This window comes from Schistocerca piceifrons, chromosome 4 (genome assembly GCF_021461385.2).
Source record: "Schistocerca piceifrons isolate TAMUIC-IGC-003096 chromosome 4, iqSchPice1.1, whole genome shotgun sequence".
Lineage (NCBI taxonomy): Eukaryota > Metazoa > Arthropoda > Insecta > Orthoptera > Acrididae > Schistocerca > Schistocerca piceifrons.
Window position 1 is genome coordinate 129,661,853 of NC_060141.1, and position 22,708 is coordinate 129,684,560.

Genomic DNA, 22,708 nt, shown 5'->3' on the forward strand with positions numbered 1-22,708 from the left:
CAGTGAGAATATACTTAATATATTACATAACAAATTAGAGGCTTCTGGCATTTTCCGTGACTTGTCAAAAGGCTTTGACTGTGTGAACCACAGCACTCTCGTAAGTAGATTAGAATATTATTGTATTACTGCCTGTTCTGCAAAATGCTTAGAGTCTTACCTATTAGGAAACAAAGGGTGTCGTTGTTAAATATCTGTGGAGTAAGTAATATCTTCATTTGATTGGGAGTATATGGTGTTTCTCAAAGCTCCATCTTCGGTCCGTTGCTTTTTATTGTGTACATGATTGACCTCTCGTCTGTTACATTGCCAGATTCTAACTTTGCTTTGTTTGCAGATAATACAAACATTGCAATAAATAGCAAGTTCAAAAAATGGCTCTGAACACTATGGGACTTGACTTCTGAGATTATCAGTCCCCTAGAACTTAGAACTAATTAAACCTAACTAACCTAAGGGCATAACACACATCCATGCCCGAGGCAGGATTCGAACCTGCGACTGAAATAGCAAGTCAAGTACGGATTTCGAAACTGCTGATAATCGATTTTTCACTGACATTAATAAATGGTTTAAAGCTAATTCATTGTCATTTAACTTTGAAAAGACCCAACATACTCAGTTCAGAACCTGTAAGACCCTTCCTTCCGGCATGTGTATAACATATGAAGACGTCCAGATCGAAGAGGTTGACAGTGTTAAATTTCTGGGACTGCAACTTGATGATAAATTCAGTTGATAGGGGCATACCACAGATTTGCTGAAGCTCCTAAACAAGACTATTTGCAATGCGAATGGCATCAGAAGTAGGAGATACAAATGTAATACAAACCTGCATGCTTTGCTTACTTTCATTCTATGTCATATGAGATCATATTTTGGGGTAACTCGTCATATCGAGAAAAAAGTTTTTGGAGTACAAAGGCGTGTAATAAGATTCATTTGTGGTGTAAATTCAAGAACATCACATGGGGACTATGTATTCTAACCACGGATTTTCAGTATATTTATTCCTTAATGAAGAATGTTGCAAATAATGTCTCTATGTCCAACCAATATCTCAGTACATAGTATCAACACTAGGAATAAGAACAATCTACATAAAAACCTAAAATCACTTACCGTGATCCAAAAAGGCGTCAAATATTGAGAAAAACACATCTCCAATAAAATGCCACGTTACCGCTTTTTCCGTTTGCCTGTAAAGAATTCGTATTAGTGTTTTGCAACCGTGACTTATTAAAGTGATAGTTCGTTAATTTTCACATCTGTCGGCATCTGCTTCCTTTGAGATTGAAAGTACTATATTGTTCTTGAAGTTTGCGGGTGTGAATCATTATACTGAAGCTGCATGTCCTGATTCACCATATTTGACTTGACGGCATGGCTTCTAGGCTACGAAACCGGGTGTTAATAAGGTCTCTTTAATTTTTCTGTAGGCAATATCTATCTTACCCCTAACATATATGCTTCTACATCCTTACATTTGTGCTCTAGCCATTCCTGCTTAGCCATTTTTCACTTCCTCTCGATCTCATTTGTAAACGTTTCTATTCCCTTTAGTCTGCTTAATTTATCGCATTTTTATATTTTCTCCTTTCATCGATTAAAGTCAATATCTCTTATGTTACCCAAGGATTTCTACTAGTCCCGGTCTTTTTACGTACTTGGTCCTCTGCTGCCATCACTGTTTCGTCTCTCAAAGCTACCCATTCTTCTTCCACTGTATTCCTTTGCCCTGTTCTTGTCAGTCGTTTCCTAATGCTCCCTCTGAAACTCTCTACAACCTCTGTTTCAGTTTATCCAGGTCCCATCTCCTTAAATTCCCACCTTTCTGCAGTGGTCAGAGTCCACATCTGCTCCTGGAAATGCCTTACAATTTGAAACCTGGTTTCAAAATCTCTGTCTTACAATTATACAATCAATCTGAAACCTTCCCGAGCCTCCAGGTCTTTTCCAAGTACACAACCTTCTTTCATGATTCTTGAGCTAATTGTTAGCTATGATTAAATTATGCTCTCTGCTAAATTCTACAAGACGGCTTCCTCTTTCATTCCTTTCCCCCAATCCATATTCACCTACTACATTTCCCTCACTTCCTTTTCCTACTATCGAATTCCAGTCCCACTTCAGTATTAAATTTTGGTGTCCCCTAACTATCTGAATAACTTCTTTTAATTCATCGTACATTTTCTCAATTTCCTCGTCATCTGCGGAGCTGGCATATAAACCTGTACTACTGTGGTGGATGTGGGCTTCGTGTCTATTTGGCTGCAATAAGGCGTTCACTTTGCTGTTTATAGTAGCTTACCCGTGTTCCTAAATTGTTTTCATTATTAAATCTGCTCATGCATTACCCCTATTTGATATTGTATTTATAACCCTGTATTCACCAGACCAAAAGCCCTGTTCCTGTCCCACCGAATTTCACTAATTTCCACTGTATCTAGCTTTAACCTATGCATTTCGCTTCTTAAATTTCCTAAACTACCCGTCCGATTAACGGATCTGATATTCCAGACTCCGATCCGTAGAAGGCTAGTTTTCTTTCTTTTTTTTTTTTTCCTGATAACAACATCCTCAGAGTAGTCCCCGCCCGGAGATCTGACTGGGGGCTTTTTTAACTCCGGAATATTTTACCCCAGAGGATGCTATCATCATTTAACTATACAGTAGAGCTGCTTGCCCTCGGGAAGAATTACGGCTGTAGTTTCCCCTCACTTTCAGCTGTTTGCAGTACCAGCGCAGCAAGGCTGTTTCGTTTGATGTTACAAGGCCAGATCAGTCAATCGGCCAGACTGTTACCCCTGCAACTACTCAATAGGCTGTTGCCTCTCTTCAGCAACCACACGCTTGTCTGGCCTCTCAATAAATACCGTTCCGTTGTGGCTGCACCTATGGTATGGCTACCTGTATCGCTGAGACACGCAAGCCTCCCCACCAACGGCAAGATCCATGGTTCACGTGGAGGGGGAGGGGGGGGGGGTTGTCATCGCGTTAGATACGGTGAATCATTACAACTGAAGTTGCATGTCATGATTCGGCCTATCTAACTTGACGATATGGCTTCTAGGCTACGAAACCGTCGATAATAAATTGAAACTTCCTGGCAGATTAAAACTGTGTGCCCGACCGAGAATCGAACTCGGGACCTTTGCCTTTCGCGGGCAAGTGCTCTACCATCTGAGCTACCGAAGCACGACTCACGCCCGGTACTCACAGCTCTACTTCTGCCAGTATCTCGTCTCCCACCTTCCAAACTTTACAGAAGCTCTCCTGCGAACCTTGCAGAACTAGCACTCCTGAAAGAAAGGATATAGCGGAGACATGGCTTAGCCACAGCCTGGGGGATGTTTCCAGAATGAGATTTTCACTCTGCAGAGGAGTGTGCGCTGATATGAAACTTCCTGGCAGATTAAAACTGTGTGCCCGACCGAGACTCGAACTCGGGACCTTTGCCTTTCGCGGACAAGTGCTCTACCATCTTTTTTTTTTTTTTTTTTTTAATTTTCATTTTGCTCGTTTTAGTTCGTTGCATCTGCTCGGGGCGGACGTCGTAAGACATCCATTTAAGTTCGTTGTTGATCTGGTGTCTCAGTTTTTTTTTATTACAGAGGCACGTTACCCTCTGACCGAACACGCTGAGCAACCGTGCCGGCACCATCTGAGCTACCGAAGCACGACTCACGCCCGGTGCTCATAGCTCTACTTCTGCCAGTATCTCGTCTCCTACCTTCCAAACTTTCTTTCAGGAGTGCTAGTTCTGCAAGGTTCGCAGGAGAGCTTCTGTAAAGTTTGGAAGGTAGGAGACGAGATACTGGCAGAAGTAGAGCTGTGAGTACCGGGCGTGAGTCGTGCTTCGGTAGCTCACATGGTAGAGCACTTGCCCGCGAAAGGCAAAGGTCCCAAGTTCGAGTCTCGGTCCAACACACAGTTTTAATCTGCCAGGAAGTTTCATATCAGCGCACACTCCGCTGCAGAGTGAAAATCTCATTCCGTTAATAAACTTTTTACAAGACCAGTCAAGCAGTTAATTCGATATATCAATATCATAGGTGTATTCAGTAATGTTCCTAAGAGCAACAGACATTGATAAACGCAATATTTGGTGTAGACTTGTATCATTAGGTCTCTTGTATGAAGAAAAAATTATTTCTTTATGAGAAATTTGTTACATTTTACTTAGAGCCTCTCATAGCGAAGAGTAAATGCCCCTAGTTAACAGCTTTTACACCGTGGTTGCAGTGAGGTATGTAAGACCACCAGCATTGAGGTCATTAGTAACGGAGCAGTTGCGCTGGGGTTTAACGGTTTAATGGAAAGAAGTGTTTGTGCACTTCTTATCGGACTGTCTCCTGCTGGGTTCTTCAGGTGACGAAACGGAACTACACGAATGCAGCCGACCGTACATTGGCTAATCGCACTTAATCAGCTTACAAGGAAAACTCCCCATCGCACCCCACTCAGATTTAGTTATAAGTTGGCGCAGTTGATAGGTCTTGAAAAACTGAACACAGATCAATCGAGAAAACATGAAGAAGTTGTGTGGAACTATGAAAAAATAAAGTAAAATATACAAACTGAGTAGTCCATGCTAAGATATGCAACATCATTGACAATAAGAGTTAAGGAGCGCCGTGGTCCCGTGGTTAGCGAGAGCAGCTACGGAACGAGAGGTCCTAGGTTCAAGTCTTCCCTCCAGAGAAAAGTTTAATTTTTTATTTTCAGTTTATGTGACAAACGCTTATGTTTTCATCACTTTTTTGGGAGTGATTATCACATCCACAAGAAAACCTAAATCGGGCAGGGTAGAAGAATCTTTTTACCCATTCGCTAAGTGTACAAGTTAGGTGGGTCGACAACATATTCCTATCATGTGACGCACATGTCGTCACCAGTGTCGTGTAGAATATATCAGACGTGTTTTCCTGTGGAGGAACCGGCTGAACTATGACCTTGCAATCAAATGTTTTCGGTTCCCATTGGAGAGGCACGTCCTTTCGTCTACTAATCGCACGGGTTTGCGGTGCGGTCGCAAAACACAGACACTAAACTTATTACAGTGAACAGAGACGTCAATGAACGAACGGACAGATCATAACTTTGCGAAAATAAAGAAAGTAAAAGTTTCAGTCGAGGGAAGACTTGAACCAAGGACCTCTCGTTCCGCAGCTACTCACGCTAACCACGGGACCACGGCGCTCCTTAGCTCACATTCTCCTTGCTATTGCTTATCTTGCGCATGGACTACTCAGTTTGTATATTTTGCTTATTTTTTTTTCATAGTTCCACACAATTTCTTCCTGTTTCCTCGATTGATCTGTGTTCAGTTTTTCAAGGCCTATCCACTGTGCCAACTTATAACTAAATCTGAGGGGGGTGCGATGGGGAGGTTCCCTTGTTAGTGGATGGGCGATTTTGAATAACTTCATTTAGAGAAGTGAGAGATACGTTAAGCTCTCATGTCTGACCGCTGTAACTCTGAACAAATTACGCTTGTCAAAAACTGTACGGTGCGTCGCTTTAAGCTAGCGAACTAGTTTCCTAGGGAAACTAACTCGCCTGCCAGTTTTCAGATTCAAATTCACACTTCCCAACGTTTCGTCTGAAGAAAATGCCGAAGGAGCTCCTGCAGAAAGTCCACTGATGATTTCTTCCTCAGCAGTCCGATTCAGTCATTTGAGAAGTGAGTCATTACTTAATCTCTTAGTATGTGCACACACACACACACACACACACACACACACACACACACACACACACACACACACACGCACGCAGTATGGTTGATTTCACGTTATGATCAACTGAATTCTTCTTAGTACCTCATTCTTCAAAGATAACTGTCACCGGAAGTAGCTGCAAATTAATAAAACCTTCTTAGTTGTCCATTTTTTCGGGCCGTCGGTCACCTGACTGGTTTAATGCTGCCCGCCACGGCTTCCTTTTCTGTGCTAACCTCTTCATCCCAGAGTGGCACACTTGATAAGTTGTACATATTGATAGGACTACTGACGAGTAATGTAACTGTTATATCCTAGCCAGTAATGCCACCCGAGCCCGCTGCCAATAGGTTGGCAGCATCAAAGTCCGGACGCCGTCCGCATAAGCAGCGCCAGCGAGACAGGAAATCGCCGCAAGTCTGCGCGCGCCACCGCTGGCTTCTGGTTTCTTAAGCGCTGGAGTCGCGAGCGCTAGGACAGTTCTGTATTCGCCGCTCAGTTGTATACTCGCCACCGAATTGTGTACTTGCTAGTCAGTTGTGTGTTCATCGCAGCAGAGTTGTTGTTTGTCGTCAGCCGACGCTGACCTAGCCGCTCCGACTCGAACTAGACAGATTTCTGTAGACACGGAGTTCACTACTGTGTTTCTGTATCTTCGTAATAAAGATAAGTACCGACTTTTATTTAACCAGAGTGTTTGGGTTTTCATCTTTCTGTTCACTGTTACAGCGGACCGGTCGGCCCGCTATTAAAAGTGTGGCGGTGACTTCGTAAGCCGTTTCTACAGCGAATTGTTTGTCGCTACGAACGCCGCCGCAAAAGTAACTGCCAATAGGCGGTAACTGTGCTTAATAACTTGTCATTAAATTCTGGTGCCGTGTCTGTCAAATGATCTGATGCATACACGATCCAGTAAGTGACAACCTGAAATGCAGAGAAGTCATAATGGAGCAGAACCACTAACATGCTAAATCAAATCCACATATTATTGATAAGTTATAGTAACTCGTAACACCGTGTATCGATACGCGCATAACTGATCTGGGAGCACTGTGAGAGTAAAAACATTAGCGGAACTAGTTTAAGTTCTTGAATTTATGGGGTTACAAATATATATATTGTAATATTTATACGTGAGTTAAATAGAGACGACAAAGTCCAGAGACTGTAGTACTGTTTTACTATCTGGGAACTGTGTGCAAGAGAATTAAGTCCTCGTGAAGAAAATATATGGCATCATAAGAGACAACTTAAATGGAACATGAAGCTAGCATAATTGTGCGGATGGGAGCAAAGGCAAGTGTACGTTTTCTGAACTGATAGAGAGCTAGGATCCGTGAGTAGCAAGGTGCTGAGCGCACATAAAATAATTTAAAGACAAATAATTGTTTATTTACCACATGCCTATCTTGCAACTATCAGAATAAGTAAAATTAATTCGTCAGAACCAGCGAACTTTTTGACTGCAAGGATCAGTAAACTGGAAACAAATCTTTAGATTATGATAAACGTAGAAGAATGTAAAAAATATCTCAGCAACATTTGCTGTAATAAACAGTAACATAACTGACATATAAGCTGCTATACTCGTCTTTGAGGCAGACAGTAAAACCTTAAGTGAAAAATAATTTTGAAAGGCAACGCATTAAACATGTCTGTGAAGTAGACTCAACAGTACGTTCAAAACTTATCATAGCACATAACTGAAAGCATCAAAGCGCAAAATTCAAAGAGATAACAAATTATAAACGTCTATGAAGCAGACAGTGAAACCATTAATCCAAAGTGAACATTGTGCACACGTCTGTGAAGCAATACTAAAAGAAATAAGTAAAACAATCAAACGTTTAAGAAACAAACAAACTACACGACTGTGAAACATAGAGGATGACGCTAAAAAAAATATTATAAAGCAAAATAAATTACGCATATCCATGAAGCGGTCAGAGCTTTTTCTCGTTTCAGTTATTAACAACAGCTTTAGATTGAAGAGATCAGGCAGTTTCTCAGTTCAGAAGAGAGTTAAGAACATACAAAATACAAATTAGATTATATAGCAAGCGGATGACAAAACTTACACCGGCCCATTAAACACAACAGTGCTACGTTTACATGCAATCAGAAGTCGTTTTGTGGGCCACAAATACTAAATCAAAGCAAATAAATTCAGAGAAGAAAGTTTTTAGATTAGTAAACACAACTAAACGAAATTTTGAACTGCTGTAAATAGAAGAGACCGCTATACTAAATTATGAACTTGGTAATCACGAAACGGCGTTATAGCCTCCTTTCATGCTCACAGTACAGAACCAGTACGTTTTGTAAAACATAAAATGAGAACACAAATCAGATAGCAAGTGAAAGGCCGTACGGAGCTCCCGCAAAACACCACGGAAATAGAGCAAAATTGTTAAAAGTCAGGGATATAAAATACTTGCTTACAAATTCACACATCAACGGTGCGAGGCGAGATTTGCAATCAAATAATCGTTAAGCTAGTGATGTTCAGGATGCTGATCCATCTTTAACGCCTCGGCCGAACTATGGCCAGTGGAATGATCGAGCAAGAACAACGAACGATACTTAATGGTGACAGAGCAGAAGTTTCTCTCGCGAACCGTCACTAACACATTAACGACGGCCGCAGCTCAGCAACGCAACCAAAGAAATTCAACAGAGAATCGCTATCAGAACGCACACATAACCTAATTTTTACTTGTTCGGAAAAAGAAGTCAATCTAACAGGAATTTATATCTGTCGTTGATTGTCATCTAGAAGCAGGAAGGTATTATCGTTTCTTAAAGGTATCGTCAGAGGGGAAAGGAAATTCGATAGTTTTATGCACACATCCCTTGGAAGCCACAATGAAAATACAGACCATTTCCTTCAACGAGACAACACAAACAACAATAACACCGCCGGCTTGAGTGGCCTAGCGGTTCTAGGCGCTACAGTCTGGAACCACACGACCGCTACCGTCGCAGGTTCGAATCGTGCCTCCGGCATGGATGTGTATGGTGTCCTTAGGTTAGTTAGGTTTAAGTAGTTCTAAGTTCTAGGGGACTGATGACCTCAGAAGTTAAGTCCCATAGTGCTCAGAGCCATTTGAACCATATGAACAATAACACCGAGATGTACGAACTAACTTAGATGAATTTTTTTCCGCGTTAGTAGGAAAGTGATGGTCTCCTATCTATGGGGGAACCCTAAATGATGATGTATGTAGCGTAAAACAAGTTACACTACCAGAGATTCGGAAATAAATTTTATAGATCGGAATTAGAAGAGATCACAGTGAATACAGACAAACATTGCTCAAGCAGAAATTCGCCCTCCCGAAGAGATTGAAAGATGTCGGTTATCGTTTTATAAACTTCACTGAGTGGAAAGGTAAGGAGATTAATTCTTCTTTTCTTATGGATATGTCGATTTAGTATCTCGTTTGCACAACGTTTCTCGTTTTCTTCAATGTGTACTCTGTAATTGTTGTTATTCTAAACCTTATGCGTTGCTGAGTATTAAAACTACAACACCATGAAGGTGTCGTGCAGTAAACTTCGTGCGACCAGCGCCCGAGAGGACAGACATTCACTATGTCATACAAGATCGTATAGCCAACTCACATACCTTGAGTGGGGAAATGGGTATCTTTGTAGCAAGACCAGGATCCAGATGGAATGTGTGATGACGTTTGAAGCACCGTGGGCTATCAGAATGGGAAACGTTGTTGTTTCTCCATAGACGCGGGTTTGTCGGCAGCGGTGCGGTAATCGATAACGCAGGATGCAGGAGTGGCACAAAGTCGTTTACTCACACAGTCCCTGTTCTACGTACAGACCCCGATGGATGGCTCTTCGTGAGGAAGCTCTGGGGTGAACTAACATTGTCAGATTCCAGTTGTCATCCTCACAATGGGGCTAGCACCTGGTGGGATGGTGTGAGATGTCAATTGGTACACACACATTCACTTCTGGTTCGCATAATCGGTAATATGGACAGCAGTTAATATATTAATATCGATACATATGTCATATGTCCGAGATATCTGGCGTTATTTTTTCATTAAAATAATGTAAGACCACATGTTGCCCATTCCGTCGTGAAATAAATGGTTTCCATCGCCAGAACGTTCTCCATAGCTCTCATTTGTTGAAAACATCTGGTCACGGTTTGTGGAGAGGCTGGGATGGTCACACTAGCGAGCAATTGCGATTTAAAGACATATCTGTCATTCAAGCTCACTTCATTCAAACTCACTTGGAGGGAAGTTCCTAGTCCTCGTGGACCAGCTTCGTAAGTAGCAAAAAATGGTTCCAATGGCTCTGAGCCCTATGGGCTTAACATCTGAGGTCATCAGTTCCCTAGAACTTTGAACTACTTAAACCTAACTAACCTAAGGACATCACACACATCCATGCCCGAGGCAGGATTCGAACCTGCGACCGTAGCAGTCGCGCAGTTCCAGACTGTAGCGCCTAGAACCGCTCGGCCACCACGGCCGGCTCCGTAAGTAGCAGACCGGTTCTTCTCTGTATTTAGGGCAGCCAAGTTACACACTGATAACAGAAGCGACGCGTCGTGGCATGAAAGCAATGTGGCCTTGGTAGGTAGCTGGAAGGAGTTGGGACTACATCTGCACACACAAGTCACCTAATTCCCGTAAATTCCGAGATGAAGGCGCTGAGCTCTGACACCATGTTCAATAACATCCCAGATGTGTTCAATCGGGTGCATGAATCGCGAGTTGGGATCCAATACTTTGTCAATTGAAATTCTCCGCTGTGTTCCTCGAACCACTCCATCACACTCCTGGCCTTGTGACGGTGGCGCATTATCTTGTTGAAAAATGCCACTGCCATCGGGAGATATGATCGTCATGAAGGGGAGCATCTAGTCTGCACCAGGTCCAGTGGACCCATGGATGCCCACGTGAGTCTTCCGCGGAGCATAATGGAGCCGCCGTCCTGCAGTGTAGGTGTCAAGGAGCTGTTCCCCTGGAAGATAACGGTTCGCGCCCTTCCGTCGGCTTGATGAAGAAGAGATTCATAAGACTATGCAGCGCTCTGCCACTGGACCAGCGTTCTTTGCCGATGGTTACGTGCCTGTTTCAGTCGTAGTTGCCGAAGTCGTGGTGTTAATATTGGCACATGTATGTGTTGTCGGCTGAAGAGACCCATCGTTGGGAGTGTACGGTGCACGGTGTGCACAGACACCCTTGTACTCTGCCCAGCGTTAAAGTCTGATTTTAGCCACAGCTCGCCGTATGTCTTGTTTTACCAGTCTGCCCTCCCTACGACGTCCGACATTTGTAACTAGAGGTTGCTGCCCAACCCACGACGTGTGGACGGTTTCACCTTGGTTTCGCCCCATGTTGAAGACACTCACTACAGCACTCCTTGAACACCCAACAGTTTGTGCAGTGGAACCGCGCTGCTGCTACGGTCGCAGGTTCGAATCCTGCCTCGGGCATGGATGTGTGTGGTGTCTTAGGTTAGTTACGTTTAAGTAGTTCTAAGTTCTAGGGGACTGATGACCTCAGACGTTAAGTCCCATAGTGCTTGGAGCCATTTAAACCATTCAAGTTCGTGCAGTTCCCGAAATGCTCGTACCGAGGCTCCGGGCCATCACTATCTGCCCTCGGTCCCTTTTACAAGCACGGACAGTACGCTCACTACAAGCACCGCGCGTGTGTCTGACTGACGGTCATTTCTTGCCAGGTGACGCTGCAACCGCCTTGAGGGAATTACATCGATAGTAGGACGGTGGTCATAAGGTTCTGGCTGATCAGTGTATACCACGCGTTAGCTGTAATAAAGTATAGTATTTTTGTAAATTGCTAGTTCACTACATTTCTAAATATGTAGGCCTAATTGGATTGTGGAGGCTGTGAGAATGGTACGGTGTGTCGAAACTGCGACTGTAGACAAAACCATACATGTTTTCATCTGAAAAGGCCACCTGTCTTCAGTGACAGTCCACTTGAGGTCCTGCCGTTCAAATTCCAGCCTTAGTCGCCGATGAACAGCAGGCAGCAAGGATGCATGAACCACACGCCTATGTGGAGGTCTATACGCGGCAACGTTCGCTGAACGCTCGTTGAGGAGACACTGTTGGTAGCCTCTTGGTTCATCTGGGCGGTCACTTGGTCAACAGTTCCATGCCTATTTGCCCCTATATATCTCCGCCGCCGTCCTCCCCAGCCCCCCCCCCCTTTATCTATTGCCCATGATGCACTATTGGTGCCTCGTCGCTCGTTTTCGTTAGAATAGTTTTGCCATGCACGGCATACTTTAATCACAGCGGTACGCAAACAAATTACAAATTTGAATGAGATTTTCACTCTGCAGGGTAGTGTACGCTGATATGAAACTTCCTGGCAGATTGAAACCGTGTGCTGGACCGCGACTCGAACTCGGGACCTTTGCCTTCTGCAGGCAAGCGCTGTACCGACTGAGCTACCGAAGCACGACTCGCCACCCCTACTCACAGCTTCAATTCTGCCAGTACCTCGTCTCTTACCCTCCAAACTTCGCAGAAGTTCTTCTGCGAACCTTCACAGAAGAGCTTCTGTGAAGTTTGGAAGGTAGGAGGAGAGGTACTGGCAGAATTGAAGCTCTAAGGACGGGTAGCGAGTCGTGCTTCGGTAGCTCAGTCGGTGCAGCACTTGCTCGCGAAAAGTAAAGGTCCCGAGTTCGAGTCGCGGTCCGGCACACGGTTTTGATCTGCCAGGAAGTTTCAGTTTACAAACTTGACCGTTTCGGAAATGCTTCCACCCGTTGGCCCGAAGGGTGAATCAGATAAATCGCTCTGTTTCCGCTTTGAAACAAGGACTGCACTGTTTTCCGTGTCCCCCCGACACGCTTTGTATATCTTCCATAGCAGCTGCCGTCTGTGAGTGGTTATTGCACGTTGATGTCGAAAATAGGCAATAGTCACGTTAATATGACTGGACCGTGTACATACATGTACATCAGGAGTAAATGGATACTGTTAGTTCCGATGGCAACATTGAAGTGCTTACCAGGCTTGTGTAACCTAGATTAGATTAGAAGCAAGATACTGTCTCTTTTTTCGTATAGGTTCTTTTATGAGCACAATAACTTGTAAGGTGTCAGGCAAATCCAACACCTTCCATGAAAACCCTGACATGATAGCAAATCTGGCAGTATGTCACATAGCTCCGAATAAATCCTGATATTAAATTAACCAAAATAATACGATCAACGAATGAGCAACTGGAACACCACAGACTAACACAAGAACGCCTAAATGCATGTCATACCCCCCCACCCCCCCACAGTGAAACAGATGCAGTTCCGAGGGGAGAAACGAGAACAGAAGCCGAGAGCAGAATCGTGTAGGCAAGGAGGCCCTACGATAAGGGACGGACACCCATGTCGTCAGCCGATCGCCAAAACCACCCCCACAGCCCATGTTAAAAGATAGAGAACAGTATAGATCTTACGATAACACTAAAAGGGCCACACCAGCTGCAAGTTTTAGCGTGAGACTACACGCGTCTCTGTTACGTAGCAAACATTAAAAACATTGCCCCACCACGAAAAGTATAATGTTTCTCATTGGATAGACAGAATTCTTGTAGACAGAGCTTAAGGTTAACATTGAGACCCTGATTGGTCAGTTGAAAACACAGCCAGATATCCCTTTTCTTAAACTCACTTCAGTAAATTGTGGTAAAGAGAGGTTAGAGAAAGTTGCTTCCGAGACGGTATGTGGAGCTGCGCCGCCCGCCGCCCCCTGACGCTGCCTAACCACCGACAAGGTAATGAAAGCACACGATGCCGCATAAGAGCGCATAAGGCTTCACTCAGAACTGCAGAAGTCTCATCTGTTACATCCCTTTTTTACGTAATACTAGGGTCGATCGTCAATTAAACTTCGTGGTGTTCACATTTGCTACTAGAAGTTAAAATCTGAAACGCGAAGGTTTTTCTGTTATATAATCATTGAGAAGCCACATCAGCCACTGTAATTTACGACAAGTTAAATAAGTAATTAAAGATAATTGAGGGTCACTGTAGACCATTTTGATAGTTTTCTCTTTTATGAAACTTAACTTAAACCTAGATTATAGATGTGATATGGCATAGCCATCCTTCAGGGAATGTTGAACGAAGTTGGTGTTTATCATCCTGTATTAAAATATTTCCTTTCATCAATAGCGCAATTTATAAACACTGTTTTGTGAGTAGAATAAAAATTCCAATGGTAAACTTAACTGCTATTTCGACGTTATTTTACCAGCTAATTAAAAATAGGAAAGCCTTGAACCCCTTCCAATAAATTTAGTTAGTATTAAGATTCTTTTACTGGGAGTGCAGTGGAGCTGGCGCTGAAATATTTAAGTATTTGATTATATCATCGCTAGTCTCACTGAACTCTTCTGAACTCTGCATGTCATGTGTGGTCTGGTGTCTCCTTACCAACAACAGGTCCCAGGTTCAAACTAGTCAATTCCCTAAAAAACACGCTCAGAGCGTCGTTGCGCGAGAGTGGCAGGGAGACACGACTTAGAACAAATAGCCACTACGCAGAATGTTAGAAGCTGCTCGACGACGCAAAAGAGAATATCCACCCTCGTAGTGCAAGATTACGGTTACAGAAAGCGAGGCACTGCAACTGCAGAAACATCGGCAGTACGTCTTCGCAAGTCCATAAACGTCGGGGGGAAAATGACGCTTGTGAATCGATCTCTACTGAATCTTGCATGTTCGCTGACAGGCTGCGAGGTCCAGCGCTCGTTCCTCCATACCACAGTGTCTGCCCTTCCAGCCCCATCTGTGTGTGTATGTGTGTGTGTGTGTGTGTGTGTGTGTGTGCGTGTGTGTATGTGTGTACTTGCTCCCGCACGCTGGTCTCGTAGTATAGTCCGCGCAGCGCTTTTTGCGTGCTCTGCGCCCAGCTAAGTGCGGCATGACTAATAGTGTGGGACTGCCTACCTGCCCCCGGACGCCATGCGTTATACGCTACCGCAGAGCACAGTGAGTAGTGCTGCGCTACACGGCGCACACACACACGTGTACAGCCTTCAGCCTTCCAGGCGCGGCCGCTTCGGTGCCGCTAGCTGACAGCCTGCAGGAAACTCCAACGACTCGCTCTAATTACGGACCAAATTGCGGATAATAGCGACGCCTCGGCTTGGATTACAACGCAGTGCCGCGTAGATTTCTCGTCCATGACGTAAGCTGGCGAACACCCGACACTCGCTTCTTTCCCTTCTTTTTCACTGAGGTAACTTAGTAGACCCACCCTTCATTCCATACACATTCCTGCAATTTAGGATGTAATTGTGCCAACCCTGACTACCTGAGAAAGCAGTAATAAAAGCCGGCCGCGGTGGCCAAGCGGTTCTAGGCGCTTCAGTCCGGAACCGCGCGACTGCTACGGTCGCAGGTTCGATTCCTGCCCCGGATATGGGTGTGTGTGATGTCCTTAGGTCAGTTAGGTTTAAGTAGTTCTAAATTCTCTGGGACTGATGACCTCAGATGTTAAGTCCCATAGTGCTCAGAGCCATTTAAAGTAATAAAATGTTCGACATTTGCTACTTAGCTGACTTACACCCCACAATACATGTTTCCATAGGTTGTTTTATCCTACCTATCGTTAGGTAAAATACAGGGTCCGTCAAGGAGAATAATCTTATTTCACATTAAGATATAAGAAACTATCAGCCTCGATTGCGTTAATGAAACCAACCTTTAAGTAGGTTTCAGCCCAAATAATTGAGCCTTCTTCAAAAGATATACCTGAATATATAATTTGTCTAAGAGGGCATGGTCTAGAAATAACACTAAAACAGCCTGAACAGGAGTAGTCACATTTTAAAAATGCGGCTGTTTTAGTTTTATATCTAGACCATGCCCTCTTAGACAAATTATAGATTCAGATATATCTTCTGAAGAACGTTCAATTATTTGGGCTGAAACCTAGGTAAAGGTTGGTTTCATTACCGCAATCAAGGCTGATAGTTTCTTATACATTAGACTATCACGATTGCTGACTAGGCTGCAATGTTGAAAATTCACATTAATTTAATTTATACACCATTCAAGACAGGAACTTAAGGTAAATTTCTACTTGTGCGTTAGGCTACAATGTTTTTATTTTTAAAAGTTTCACCCGATGCATGCAGTCGGGCTTGGCCACACAGTGGTAACGTCCTTACCCGGAAACCTAAAGGTCGCGGGATCTGTTTGCATCCTGATCTCGGAATACTTCAGTCTGAGTTTAGCCTAGCTTTCACCTCTCAATGACGGGAACATTCTCCGGCAACATCATGTAGTCCGAATGCCTCGTTAAGCTGTAGTCCCTTTTCCCTGGTAGAATTACAGCGGTGGGTGAGGTACTCAAAATTCGCCAAAGCAGTATCCAGCTGAAAGACTTGCAACATTCCGTGAGCCACACGAAACAATAGTGCTAATTATTATTATTATTTCTTTCGTTTCTCAGACGTTATGTCTGGTTAAAAATGGAAAGCGACGCGGACCTTGATCAAGCGTGACTTCCTTTTAACTGTACGGTATACGTTACATTGCATTTAGGAACTTTCGGGTAATTGAACATGTATCAATAATTACAGATTTCTGTAGTTGTATATATAAGTTTGGATGTAGCTGTATTGCGTAGATGTACTGGTGGATATTGTGTGGTATGACTCCTGTAGTCGATAGTATAATTGGTATAATGTCAACTTTATCCTAATGCCATCTGTCATTGACTTCCTCAGCCAGTTGGATGTATTTTTCAATTTTGTCTCCTGTTTTCTTCTGTATATTTGTTGTATTGGGTATGGATATTTCGATTAGTTGTATTAATTTCTTCTTTTCATTGTTGAATATGCTGTCAGCTTTGTTACGTGGTGTTGTTTTATCTGTTATAATGGTTCTGTTCCAGTATAATTTGTATTCATCATTCTCCAGTACATTTTTGGTGCATACTTGTATGTGGGAACGTGTTGTTTTATTAGTTTATGTTGTATGGCAAGTTGTTGATGTATTATTTTTGCTACATTATCATGTCTTCTGGGGTATTCTGTATTTGCTAGTATTGTACATCCGCTTGTGATGTCATCTACTGTTTCTATTTGTTGTTTGCAAAGTATGCATTTATCTGCTGTGGTATTGGGATCTTTAATAATATGCTTGCTGTAATATCTGGTGTTTATTGTTTGATGCTGTATTGCAATCATGAATCCTTCCGTCTCACTGTATATATTGCCTTTTCTTAGCCATGTGTTGGATGCGTCTTGATCGATGTGTGGCTGTGTTAGATGATACGGGTGCTTGCCATGTAGTGTTTTCTTTTTCCAATTTACTTTCTTCGTGTCTGTTGATGTTATGTGATCTAAATGGTTGTAGAAGTGGTTATGAAATTGCAGTGCTGTAGCCGATGTATTTATATGAGTGATTGCTTTGTGTATTTTGCTAGTTTCTGCTCGTTCCATAAAGAATTTTCTTAAATTGGCTAAGTGTCCATAATGTAGGTTTTTTATGTCGATAAATCCCCTTCCTCCTTCCTTTCTGTTTAATGTGAATCTTTCTGTTGCTGAATGTATGTGATGTATTCTATATTCGTGGCACTGTGGTCGTGTAAGTGTATTGAGTGCTTCTAGGTCTGTGTTACTCCACTTCACTACTCCAAATGAGTAGGTCAATAATGGTATAGCATAGGTATTTATAGCTTTTGTCTTGTTTCTTGCTGTCAATTCTGTTTTCAGTATTTTTGTTAGTCTTTGGCTATATGTTTCTTTTAGTTCTTCTTTAATATTTGTATTATCTATTCCTATTTCTTGTCTGTATCCTAGATATTTATAGGCATCTATTTTTTCCATCGCTTCTATGCAGTCGCTGTGGTTATCCAATACGTAATCTTCTTGTTTAGTGTGTTTTTCCTTGACTATGCTATTTTTCTTGTATTTGTCTGTTCCAGAAGCCATATTTATATCATTGCTGAATACTTCTGTTATCTTTAGTAATTGGTTGAGTTGTTGATTTGTTGCTGCCAGTAGTTTTAGATCATCCATGTATAGCAAATGTGTGATTTTGTGTTGGTATGTTCCAGTAATATTGTATCCATAATTTGTATTATTTAGCATGTTGGATAGTGGGTTCAGAGCAAGGCAGAACCAGAAAGGACTTAATGAGTCTCCTCAGTATATTCCACGCTTAATCTGTATTGACTGTGATGTGATATTATTTGAATTGGATATTAAGTGTGTTTTTCCAATTTTTCATTACTATGTTTAGGAACTGTATCAATTTAGGATCTACTTTGTATATTTCCAATATTTGTAGAAACCATGACTGGGGTACACTATCAAAAGCTTTTTGGTAATCAATGTATGCGTAGTGTAGCGACCTTTGTTTAGTTTTAGCTTGATATGGCACCTCTGCATCCATTATCAGTTGCTCTTTACATCCTCGTGCTCCTTTGCAGCAGCCTTTTTGATCTTCATTTATAATTTTGTTCTGTGTTGTACGTGTCATTAATTTCTGTGTAATTACTGAAGTTAATATTTTGTGTATTGTTGGTAGGCATGTTATGGGACGATATTTTACTGGGTTTGCTGTGTCTGCTTGATCTTTAGGTTTCAGTTAAGTTATTCCTTATGTAAGTGTATCAGGGGCTGTGTATTGGTCTGCAATGTAACTGTTAAATAATTTAGTTAGATGTGAATGTGTTGAGGTGTACTTCTTTAGCAAGAAATTTGCTATTTTACCTTTTCCAGGGGCTTTCCAATTGTGCATAGAATTAATTGCTCGGGTGACTTCATGTTGCAAAATTATCACTTCAGGCATTTGTGGTATCATCTTGTATGTGTCTGTTTCTGCTTGTATCCACCGTGCATGTCTGTTATGCTGTACCGGGTTTGACAATATGTTGCTCCAGAAGTGTTCCATGTCTATTATGTTTGGTGGATTGTCTATTTTAATGTGTGTTATCTATTTTCTGGTAACATTTCTTTTGGTTTGTGTTGAATGTTTGGTTTTGTTTCCTTCTATTTTCATTCTTTTTTTTCTTCTAAGTCGTTTGGCCAGTGCTTGTAATTTCTGCTTCTTTTCATCTAATTGCTCTATCGCTTCTTGTTGTGAGATTTTACCTAACCTTTTTCGTTTTTTGTCTGATATTTCATTTCTTATAAACTGTGTTAGCTGTCCGATGTCTTTCCTCAGTTTTTCTATTCTGATCTGTAGCCTGTGTTGCCATGCTGGTTTTGTGGGTTTCTTCTGTGTGTTGGTTGGTTCTGATCTCTGCCTAGTGTGTATATTTAGTGTAGTGAGTGTTCCTGTATAAACCAGTAGTTGTAACTCTTCCGTAGTTGTATTTTCATTTATTTTGTTGTGTATGATTGTGTTGATAGTTGTTATTGTTGTTTCGACTTGTGGGTTACTTGGTGGTCTATGCAAGAATGGTGTAATGTCTGTATTTGTGTCTTTGTATTCTATATATGTCAGCTGAAATTTTTCTTCTATATCTAAAATTTATGTCACTTCGTGTTCTATTTGTGCTTGTTCTCGTGGCTATCTTAAGATTTCATTTTCCTCTGATTGTTTAATTGATGCGTGTTGTTCTTTGTTTGTTTGCTCTGGGATGTTTGAGTCCATTACTGTAGTTTCTTCTTCTTCTGATTGCACATTATTTTGTTCCAGTATTTGTTGTACTTGTTGTTTGATGTTTTCTAATTCTGACTGGGGTATCCTGTTATTTTTTATTATTACACGGATCTGATCAGCTAGTCGTTGTTCTGTTAAAAATTTTAATTCTGGATATCTGGTAATAGATCTTGTGTATACTTGTGATCTGTATCCTGTTGTGTTGGTTCCTAAGTTTGTTGCTTGGTAATAACAGAACATGAGATGTCGGTTAACTTCATCTGACCATCTCATCCTCTATCTTTGTTTTCCTTCTAGAGTGGTTACAGGAAGCATATCCTGCAAAACTCCCCTATCTGGATTTAAGTAATTTTCCGTGTGGCTAGCAGTGTCGTTACCATTGTGGACGGGCAGGGGTTCAAGCGTCGTCTCCGATCATGACAGCGCTTGTCCGAGGCTTCATTAGTTCTATTCTGAACCAACTAATCACACTAAAATGTTGGTTAGCCCTATTAGTGGTTTGTTCTTTTCGTCGCCTTTTACGAGTGGCAGAACATACCGGAGGCCTATTCTTTTCCCGGGCCTCCACGGGTCACGGGTTTTATTATTATTATTATTATCTTTCTTTCTTTTCTCAGACGTTATGTCTGGTCAAAAATGGAAAGTGACGCGGACCTTGGTCAAGCGTGACTTCCTTTTAACTGTGCGGTATATGTTACATTGCATTTAGGAACTTTCGGGTAATGGAACATGTATCAATAATTACAGATTTCTGTAGTTGTATATGTAAGTTTGGATGTAGCTGTATTGCGTTGATGTACTGGTGGATATTGTGTGGTATGACTCCTGTAGTTGATAGTGTAATTGGTATAATGTCAACTTTATCCTGGTGCCACATGTCCTTGACTTTATTATTATTATTATTATTATTATTATTATTCCTATTCCTATTCCTATTCCTATTACTATTACTATTACTATTCCCGGCCGTTGTGACAGGGCGGTTCTAGGCGCTACAGTCTGGAACTGCGCGACCGCTACGGTCGTAGGTTCGAATCCTGCCACGGGCGTGGATGTGTGTGTTGTCCTTAGGTTGGTTAGGCTTAAGTAGTTCTAAGTTCTAGGGGACTGATGACCTTAGAAGTGCTACCGAGCGAGGTGGCGCAGTGGTTAGCACACTGGACTCTCATTCGGGAGGACGAAGGTTCAATCCCGTCTCCAGCCATCATGATTTAGGTTTTCCGTGATTTCCCTAAATCGTTTCAGACAAATGCCGGGATGGTTCCTTTGAAAGGGCACGGCGGATTTCCTTCCCCATCCTTCCCTAACCCGAGCTTGTGCTCCGTCTCTAATGACCTCGTTGTCGACGGGACGTTAAAAAACACTGACCTAATCTAACCAAACCCATAGTGCTCAGAGCCAATATTATTATTGTTATGTACACGCATGCATATAAATCTTGGGGCACTTTTACAATTACTTTTTAGGCAAAAATTTTCGTTAATCTATCACAAAAGTTCAGTTTACCCTCCTGTAGTCGCAAGAAAAACATCCAGACGATATTCGGAATCGTTCTATACTTTTCTATATCTACATCCATACTCTTCAAAAATGGTTCAAATGGCTCTGAGCACTATGGGACTCAACTGCTGTGGTCATAAGTCCCCTAGAACTTAGAACTACTTAAACCTAACTAACCTAAGGACATCACACACATCCATGCCCGAAGCAGGATTCGAACCTGCGAGCGTAGCGGTCGAGCGGTTCCAGACTGTAGCGCCTTTAACCGCTCGGCCACTGCGGCCGGCCCATACTCTTCAAACCATTTTGAAGTGCGTGGAGAAGGAGTGCCTTCCGGTGTACCAGTTATTAGGCTTCTCTAAGTTCCATTCACGTATGCCGGGGTAAAATTGTATTTTAGATGCGTAAGTTAAATGTTCCCATATTTATATCCGAATTCTTGTAGAAGATACACTCCTATGTAATAGGAGGAATTTCACCCAAACATGCTACTTTTTCTTGTCCCTGCCACGTATCTACATAAGGTCGGCATGTTAAGCTGAATTTGGCAAACCAGTCGTAGAGTGTGGCCGGATGCCCTACCCGAACACACCCGAAGATGGAAAATTTCTTCAGAAACATGTAACGTTAGGAATAAATCAACTCAGTGGCAGAGGTCGAACATTTTTTTACTACTTACACTCCTACAATTAACGGTAAAAGACCGACAGTTTATACCCTGAAGTCATGTTTACAAGCTTTAAGGACTTGACCAGGAAGCCAGCTGTGTCATTAAATAAGTCATAGTCCTGGAAGACGAATATACAAGCGACAGACCACTCAGTGGCTTAGTCTTCATAATGGTTGGTTGAGTTTATATTAAGAGATGACTGGATAAAAGTTGTTATGTGCAGCCCTCGTGTTACTTGCATAAGCAGTCAAAGCTTTGCGAGGTTATTCTATAATCCTGTTCTGTTTTCGGCAAAAAAATCCTGTAGTTACCATTATAGAGCGTCCTCTGAGAATGGGTGTTTAACAAAGAGTAACAGCTGTTTGCTGCACTGAAATCCAAAAATGTGTTTGTTTATTAAACGCACAAGAAGACTATTTATAAATAGTTGTCATAAAAAGCTCTAGGATTTGAATAAGTTACTTTGCAACAAGCAGAATGTATTTCGAATAATGAATTATGCAAAACCTAACTCGTGCAGCAAACAGTGTATGATATGTATCGAAACATTGTTTTCGATTACTTGCGAATCATAGCCACACCAATCCCTGCTGGCGGCATACGCTTATAGATAATATATGTGGTATTTAAGATTGATTTAAGGCTTTGTAGACTGGAGTTCGGTATGAAAGGCAGCCTTAAAGCCAACAGACGGACTTGGCAAGGAAGCTTCACAAGAATCATCTGACCGTGCTGTGGGTTATTGTATTTTCCGATCTCTGAATAGGATCCAGTGGTTAAGAATAAGAACACAGTACTAGATACACAGATGGACGCCTTAAATTGCAGTTTGAACGACTTAACGCTGAGCTTCAGTACATTTTTTAAAGCGACTACGTCAGATTTGTGATTAATTTAGTTAATACGATCAGCTTTAGGAACTAAACATTTTTCCCTTTGTTGTTTGCTTCTATAATCCAGTGGTATAGTTCACAAAGAAGGAATAAAAAATTCAGTTTGATATCACGCAACATGAGAATATCAATTGCAGCAAAGGAAAATAGCGGGCAACAGCATATAATCATGAAATGCGTCTATCTTTAAGAGTTAACAATATTTTTATCTTATCTCTAGTGTGATAAAATAATTTATTTCAGTTTTAGTTCGACAGGGTGCGAATGAAGAAAGAAGTAAGAAACAT